The 9,100-nt window shown below is 42.3% G+C and overlaps 1 long non-coding RNA gene across 1 annotated transcript; it reads right to left on the bottom strand.

Moving 5' to 3' along the window:
• Positions 1-200: 200 nt before the first annotated feature.
• Positions 201-8,806, bottom strand: LOC125113445 (uncharacterized). Its single transcript, XR_007131455.1, has 3 exons — positions 8,609-8,806; positions 1,520-1,680; positions 201-381 (listed from the first exon to the last, which is right to left on the bottom strand). It is a non-coding gene; the product is annotated as an uncharacterized LOC125113445 (long non-coding RNA).
• Between the last annotated feature and the right edge of the window lie 294 nt (positions 8,807-9,100).

Genomic DNA, 9,100 nt, shown 5'->3' with positions numbered 1-9,100 from the left:
AATTTGATAATGCAATATCGAATTATAACACAAAAACTAGTTCAGGAGCTCCCTTGTGGCACAACGAGTTAAGGAGCTGGTGCTGTCACTACAGAGGCTTGGGTTACAGCTGTGGTGAGAGTTTGGTCCCTGGCCTAGAAACTTACGCATGTTGCATGTGTATCCCCCCAAAATAACAACTAATTCAAAGAAAGTAAGCATTTTGGCTTTTGCTACTGTTTAACTTGCTGTTTCCAAAAAGTTGAAAATTGGACCATCAAGAAAAGAGGAGGAAAAAAAAGACAGGATGGAAAGGAGTAAAGTCCAATCATTTGCGCAGTTCACAAACATCTCTTGAGTCCTTGTTCTGGTCACACTGAGATGTGGATGGAAACATGGCCTCTTCTCTCAGAGAGATGGGGAGATGTCAGGTGAGCAAACGGGAAGAAATAAAAGAATTGATGAGATTACATAACAGTTACAAAACATTACATAACATTACGACACATGGCGATGTTGGGTTACCTCAACCATCCCAGCCTTTACTCTCTGACTCTTTCCCACCCAAATAAAAACAAAAGGGAAATTCTGGAGCATGCTGGCAAATCCCACAATCTTCAGGAAGGGTCTTCTGGTGGCATGAGAGGGACAGAGGTGGGAACCACCTCTGCAGTGGCTGTCAGGTGACGTGCGACTGTGCAGAGTAAGTTACCCAAAGTTTTGAGTTTCTAGCTTAGAAAACCCTGCATTATGCTGTGTCTGGCAAAGATCTCGCTGTGAGCCAAGGTGGGGAGACAACATTCTGTGAATAAGCAACTCACATGGTGCAGGAAGTTAGTCTCTAGGACAATGTAATTTGAGAGTAAATTGTCTCCCTGATATATTGAGTAGACGACTATTTTTATGTCTGTTGCTTTGTAAAGGCAACTCTGGGTTAACGACAAAATGAAGGGAATTGGATTTGGGGTTCTTTCCTTCTCTCCCTTCCCTCCTTCCCTTCCTTCTTTCCTCCTTCCCTTCCTCCCTCCCTCCTCTTTCTTTCTCTTTCACTCTTTCTCTCTTCCTTCCTTCCTTTCTTCTTTTCTCTTTTTCTTTCTTTCTTTCCTTCACCATGCCCATGGCATACCAAAGTTCCTGTATGACTGAACCTGCGCCATAGAGGGGACCCGAGTCCCAGCAGTGACAATGCCAGGTCCTTAACTGCTAGGCCACCAGGAAACTCCGGGTATATTTAAAAAAAAATTGAATGTAATTTTATTTTTTTCATTTTAAGGGTTTTATTGAAGTATAGTTGATTTGCAATGTTGTGATATAATTTCGGCTGTACAACAAAGTGATTCAGTTTTACATGTACACACATCCATTCTCTTTCAGATTCTTTTCTGTCAGAGATTATCACAGGATATTGGGTAGAGTTCTCTGTGCTATACAGCAGGTCCCTGTCAGCCAGTCATTCCGTATAGCACAGTGTGCATATGCCAGTCCCAAATCCCCAGTCCATCCTCCCTCCTGGGGTATGTTTTTAATGAAGAAAACTTACATTAGATTTGCAGGAGCATTCTCTCAGGGAATCAGATATTAACAGGTTCCACTGGTCCAAATCCAGGCATCTTGGGTCCTTCCATTGGCTACACGTAGGGCCCTGCCCAGGCCCTCTGTACCCCAGCTTCTTAAATTATATATCATCCAAGGGTACACTCTCTGCACGAGAAGAATAGAAGATACGACTTTTTTTTTTTTTGCTTTTTAGGGCCGCATCCACGGCATGTGGAACTTCCCAGGCTAGGGGTCAAAGTGGAACTACAGCTGCTGGCTTACAGCCATAGCAACACAGGATCCAACCCACATCTGTGACCAACCCCACCGCTCATGGCAACGCCGGGTCCTTAACCCACTGAGCGAGGCCAGGAATGGAACCTGCACCCTCATGGATAGTCGTCGGGTTCATTAGCGCTGAGCCACAGTGGGAACTCCAACCGCTCACTGTTTAATTGAAACAGACTAAAAAGACCTCTAAGGTCTAAAGTCCCAATGCCAACCTCTTACCCCAACTACCTCAGCTCCCCTCATGCTCTCCAATGAAACAGAACTTGACTTTCTCTATCAACCCTTTCTGGTGTTTGGCCCTTTCCAACAGTGTCACTAAAATTGCCCTTAGAAACTTAGAGTGACTTTTTCAGAGCTGTATGAATGGCTCTCTCTTACCAACCCCACTCTAAGGAGACTCTGTCCCCAGAATGTTGAAGGGCTTTTGTTTTCCTGCAGAAACCCAGGCAGGTTGTGGAAAGGGAGCCCTCAGAGCGCACAACCCTGCAACTCTCCCCTAAGCCCATCTCTAACGGGCCGGGCCGGTGGTGACAGCTGTGACGAATACCATGGCAATTTCCCAGATAAGATTGTATCTGAGTAGGGGCTGCATTCCCTTCAGAGGTGCAGAGGCCATTATTATTCTTTGGAGAGGAATTCTGAGGAGGAAATAGCTGATTTAAATGCCGCCTGTCAGTTGCCAAAGAAATTGTTACAAAATATTGCTATAATGATGTGGAAAACTGCCCATTGCGTTGGATTCCACGTTTTCTCTGCTCCCTCCCATTCATCATCTGAGATTTCCCTTAGGCAACGGGGTGCATGAAGATGGCTGCTCTAAAACTTCATAACTTGGAGTCTCCTCGATTCGGGGTTTTTGGCACATCACATGATGGTTGCTCAACCATTTCTCACGACCTCTCATGGTGCCTTCTCAAAAACTGTGTAAATCACCCAGAAATACCCATGCAGCTTGCCTATGTATTAAGCACTTGTCAAATGTCCATTATTTTTCCACACATGAGAAGGCAGCATAAGAGACTGGCTCTAAGCAGAAGTTCTGGAGTCAAACTCCTAGATTCTCATGCTGGCTCCACCAGGATCACCATTTGTGTGACTCTGCTGGGTGATAGTTGTATGACTAGGACAAGTTGCCTTAGTCTCCATATCTGTATAAGAGGCCCAATAGTGGTACCTACCTCACAGAGTGGAAACAAGGATTAAATGAATTCATATTTATGAGGTACTAAAAATAATAATAGCTCATAGTAAGGGTTCATTAATATGTTCATGACCTCTATAAAGAAGATAATATACTACCTTTTGCGAATTTATGGTTTAAGGTTTAGGAGACATGTACAAGAGTAGCAAAAAGCAAGATAAAGTTCATCTTAAAGTGACCCACAAAAACTTGGAACAACAACAACAAAAAAGCTTGAAGGAAAGCAAGAAAAAGTGAAGGTGGACTAGTGCGACAACATAGAAGTTCAATAAAAATACCATAGTTTCCTGCTGTGGCACAATGGGATCAGTGGCGTCTCTTCAGTGGCCAGGACACAGCTTTGACTCCCAATCCGGCACAGTGGGTTAAAGGATCCGGTGTTGCCACACAGCCCAGATCTGATCCCTTGCCTGGGAAGAGCATATGCTACCTGGTGCCCCCCAAAACCAACCAGCCAAACAAACAAATAAAAGACCCATCACCACCACCACCACCACTAAAACAAAACAAACAAAAAACCCATCACTGCCACCACCACTAAAACAAAACAAAACAAAACAAACAAGCAAACAAACTTAAAAATCCATCAGCAACAGAACAGATGAAAAAAATAGCTGCCACATCTTTAGTTGACAAAGGATGAATAGATTGCATGTAGGGCAAGTGAGAGGACGATGTAGACATGGGAAGGCTTGGGAGAGGAATTCCGGAGCCTCAGAGGAGGATGTTGATTGCAAGCTAGTGTTTGGATTAAGTTTGATTGAAAAGAAAGAGACACCAAAGTTTTCTACAATTGGAATTCTTCCTAAGGAAAATAAGACCTGGCAGCAGCATGTCAGGCTGTTTGGAGAGTAAAGACCAGTTAGGATGCTGACAAGGTCAGGTGAAAGGTGGTGTTGTCTTCCCCTGGGAAGAGAGGATGATCATGAATGTTCTCTTGAACCAGTAAGTGCTTGATTTTGACTGAGGCTTTCTGAGGTTTCAGAGCCCTCGTAATTGAAAAAACGGTAGTAAAATTAAGGAAGATGGGAGAAGAAACAGGGTTTGAGGGAAGCTGATGGATTTGTTTCTAAAACTATGGTAAGTGTAAAGTGTCAGCTTTAAAATTAGAGAAAGGCAGGTTAGCATCTTGCTGGAAATGCAGTTTAGAGCTCTAATGAAGATGTACATCAAGAGATATAAAATTAAGACTCAACTAAATAGAAGTTGAGGCCAGGAACATAGATAAGATCACAGACTATATCCCTTGAGGAGGAGAGAAGGCTTGAGGATCACAGCAGAAAGGGCTTATTGAATACACAAATTCTGGAGTTTCCATCATGGCTCAGCAGTTAACGATTCTGGCTAGCATCCATGAGGATGCAGGTTCAATCCCTGGCCTCGCTCAGTGGGTTAAAGATCCAGCATAGCTGTGAGCTGTGGTGTAGGTCGCAGACGTGGCTCGGATCCTGCGTTGCTGTGGTTGTGGCATAGGCTGGCAAGTGCAGCTCTGATTCAACCCTTAGCCTGGGAACCTCCATATGTCATGGGTGCAGCCCTAAAAAAAAAAATAATAAAAAAAGAAAATACAAATTCCTAGACCTCATTCATTCCTGCTTAATCAAAATTTGGGGATAATATTAAGGGTGCTATTTTTAAAAAGGGCTGCACCTGCAGCATATGGAGGTTTCCAGGCTAGGGGTCCAATTGGAGCTACAGCTCCTGGCCTACACCACAGCTCATGGCAACACCGGATCCTTAACCCACTGAGCAAGGCAGGGATCGAACTCACAACCTCATGGTTCCTAGTAAGATTCATTTCCGCTGTGCCACGACAGGAACTCCAAGGACACTATATTTTTAACAAGTTGTCAACCCTGGTCTTGCAAACATTAAAGTTTGAGACCTCATGCCTCAGGGGGTGAAGGATGATGAGAAAAAAATCAAGATGGTTAAAAGATAGCATGTAAATCTGAGTGGTATGTTTAAGAAAGGAGGAAATCATGAGGAATGGGTATCAAATATTCAACTGGATCATGGAAGAAATGGGAACAGGCTTTTAGTTTGCATGTTAGGAAATAATTAAAGACCTTCTTTCTCCACTAGGGTGAAGGAGTGAAGAGGCAGAGAGAAAGTGAAGATAACTGAAGACATCACTTTCTGAAATTGGACAATAGAAGAAAGAATAAGAGAAAATGTGGGGGAGTTTCTGTTGTGGCTCAGTGTGTTAAGAACCTGACTGGTATCCATGAGGATGTGAGTTCAATTCCTGGCCTTGCTCAGTGGGTTAAGGATCCAGTGTTGCTGCAAGCTACAGCATAGATTGCAGATGCAGCTCAGATCTGGCTTTGCTGTGGCTGTGGTGGAGGCCAGCAGTTGCAGCTCTGATTTGACCCCTCTCTCTTGGGAACTTCCATATGCCATAGGTGTGACTCTAAAAAGAAAAAAAAAAAAGAGAGAATATGTTGGCTCATGGCTATGACAGAATTAGGGGTCTTATTTGTATTTAAGAATAAATGGGATTTAATTATGCTTGAGAAAGAAGAGGACCAAATGGAAAGGAGAGAGACATTCTGGAAGAAAGAGAAGGGATTGTGGGTATAGCAAGGTTGAAACAGAGTAGGACCCATGGCCTTTCTCCCCCATGTTCTCTGCTTGCCTTCTACCAGCACAAAAATTTTAGTCAAAGAATAACTATAATCAGACAAGTGAGAAAATGCAGAATAAAGGGGAACAAATGAGACCAAATAATAATACTTAGTCATTAAATAAAGTCAAGGACCTTTAGTTCTTTCTCAAGGGCTATAGATAATATTCTGAGCCATATCCTTTGAACTGTCTTGTAGACACTGAAACCCCCACCAGGGGGGAGAAGTTAATTGCACAATGACCAGGCTGTAGCCACATGGCAACAATTATGAGAAATAGCCTCAAAGAAATGGTAACAGACTGTCCGTGGAACTGAAGACTAACTGTACTTAAAACAATCAAGATGATGCTGGACCATGACCAATTTCAAGATGACTGTCAGAGCTGACTGTGCTGTTGCTGCTTGTAGCCTTCTCCTTCCGCTATACACCCATGACACTCCCCTTTAAAAGCTCTTACCCACTGATTGTCAGTGGGGGGAACTGGCCTTTGGACATGAGTCCACCCTCTCCCCCAATTTGCCCACCTCCAAATAAAGCAACCTCCTTCTCCAATCTTGCCTCTTGAGTATTGACTTTAGAGCAACAAGCACCTGAATTCCACTTTGGATAACAAGGACTCAGAAAAGAAGGAAGGGCTAGCCTTCAAAAAGAGAAAGAACACTTCTTTTCCCTTATTTCATAAGGAAAACATATTGAGATGCAAGGCAGAGAACTTGAAAGAATTGAAGCTGATGTCTTGAATATCTAAGTAAACTTAGAAATGGGAATATGAGGGCGCTAGATGAGGTGAGTAAGTTACTAAAGGCTTTCTTATCAATGCAGAGAATTAGCACATTTTTCTGGGTCTATTCTCCACAATCAACCCTGGAGAAACTATAGAAGCCAGAGAGGAAATATGGTTTCTAGGAACAAACACCAAACTGCCAACAAAGTTACCAAGTAATAGTGAGAAATCCCTAAGGAGAGGGGAGGTGGTCTTAACAGATGCATGGCTTTATAGGAGGGGTGCTGAGGGTGTTGATTGACTTTCTTCTGTTTTTTCTCTTTCATGTTGCCTTGGTATAATCGTAACTTGTCCTTTCTCTATAGAAATCCGCAGCCATGGCAACACCAGATCTGAGCCACGTCTCTGACTTATGCTGCAGCTTGTGGCAATGCTGGATCCTTAACCCACTGAGTGAGGCCAGGGATCAAACCCACATCCCCTGAGAGATAGTGCTGAGCCACAATGGGAATTCCTAAATCAGTGGACTCAGAGTAAGGCAGATTACCCACTATAACACAAATGGGTTTCATTAAATCAGTTGAACATCTTTAAAAAAAAAAAAAAAGAACGAGGTCCCCTGAAGATGAATGAATTCTACCTCCAGAATTCCCTTGGACTCCAGACTCTAACATTGACTCCTTCTGGCATTTTCAGCCTGTTAGCTTGCCCTGAGGATTTCAGATTTCCCAGCTGCCACAATCATGTGAGCCAGTTTCTTAAAACCATTTAATCTGTCTTTTATGTATCTACCTACTTATCTATCATCTATCTGTATACTTAAAAATTATAAGACTATAATGTGTCTGTTAAGTTATATGTAAGCTGAAAATGCAACTGAAGTTTAAAAATGAGTACAAAATAAATGTCATTAATAAAAAATGTATATACACACACACACACACACATGCACACACACATGCACATGTAACTCCTATAGGTGTTGTTGCTCTGGAGAATCCTGAATAATACAGTGAGTTAGAAAAAGCACTTCAACCAGTTGGAGGGCATAATTTGGGGCATTATAATAAGTTCCAGGTTCAATGGTAATATTAATAGATTTAGAATCCCAAAGTAAAATATAAGCTAGGCTCACTTAACGCTTGTTCTCAAGTGGTTCTATCTTTTATCAAGTCAACTTGAAATATGGATTCGGTGAAAAGTATTACTAGTAGAAGGGCCTCAATTCTGGCAAAAAACGACCTAAAATATCATAGGTATTGGCAGCGAAAGAGATCTAGGGGATTTTTCTAATTTATTTCTTTTAATGATCTTACTGGCTTTAAGTACTATAAAAACCAGTTGATATTCATGTAATAAATATCATATTTTCTTTCATACAATTGCTTTATAATGATTAGTTAATTAAAACTCTAAAAGCCCTGATATTAAGAAAAGAGAAACCATGGCTCACTGACTTCTGGAATTGAATTAGACAGTCACGGTAACATCACATTGTTTCAAGGAAGAAAGCAGGAAAAATGACATTTGAAATCATGGGAGGAGTAGGAACAGGTATAATATAATTGCTTGGCTTGGAATGTGGCCAGAAGACAAGTGCTAATAATTTTTGCCATAAAAAGTGCCAAGGATGCTCTTTAATGAAAACCACTATTGTGAATTTCTGGGTCTCCATCCCATCGGAAAGCAATATTGCTATCAAAAAGAATCTACTTATGTTTGAACATTTGTGAAATACTGACTCATAAGTGGTTTTCTGGATCCTTGCACATTCAGTGGAAATATGAATAGGAGTATTAGTTAATCTTTTAAAATGAACAGTGAGGAAAATACATGTAAAACAGACATTGCAGGGCTTTTCCAGAGCGGTGGTCTTTCTTTGGACCAGCACTTATATTTGGTTCTATCTCTCTGTTCTATTCAGAGGTGAGAACTGGGGCTAGAGGGTAAAAGAGGGGATGTGGGTTTGGGGACGGAGTGTAAAGAGGAAGAAGGTTTGAGTCACATAAACTATCTCCTCCCCCTAAGTCTTTTTAAGACCCACAGCTTCCCTGTTCATTGTCTTAGCTTCCCTTCCCTTTGCCTTTTTAAATCTTTTAGCCTATAATTCTCAGACTTTGGAGCCATGTATCTTGTGTTCAATTTTCTATTCTACCATTTCACAGACAGGCAGTGTTGAGTAAGATGTGAGTGCTCCTGGGTTGGTACCTGATAGACATGGATTCGAATCCCCCCTCTACAACTTACCATCTCCACAATGCTTCACAATAAATGTCTTAGCTTGAGCTGCTGCAAAAAAATTCTCACCATTCTGGAGGCTGGGAATGCCAAGGTCAGCTGTCTCCTGGTAAAGGCCCTTTTCCTGGCTTGCAGACGGATGCCTCCTCACTGTATCTTCACATGGCAAAGGGAGAGAGATCATCTTCTCGTGTCTCCTCAAAAGGCCACTAATGTCATTCAGGAAGGGCTTCAGCCACATGACCTAATTACCTCCCGGAAGCCCCACCTCCAAATATCATCACAACGCGAACTAGATTTTGACATGAGAACCTAGAATGGGGAACACAAACATTCAATCCCTAGCAACAAAATGCCCACAAAATTAGTGGCAAGAACATCCTGCTCACAGGTCTGCCAGTCAGTGGCTTGGCTAGGCTCCCGGCTGCAGGCTACAGGTTTAACTCAGACTTCCACTATGTGTCTTGGCACTTCTGGGATGAACAGCTTCCTAAAGCAGAG

This window comes from Phacochoerus africanus, chromosome 13 (genome assembly GCF_016906955.1).
Source record: "Phacochoerus africanus isolate WHEZ1 chromosome 13, ROS_Pafr_v1, whole genome shotgun sequence".
Taxonomy (NCBI): domain Eukaryota; kingdom Metazoa; phylum Chordata; class Mammalia; order Artiodactyla; family Suidae; genus Phacochoerus; species Phacochoerus africanus.
This window is presented reverse-complemented; position numbering and strand designations above follow the sequence as displayed.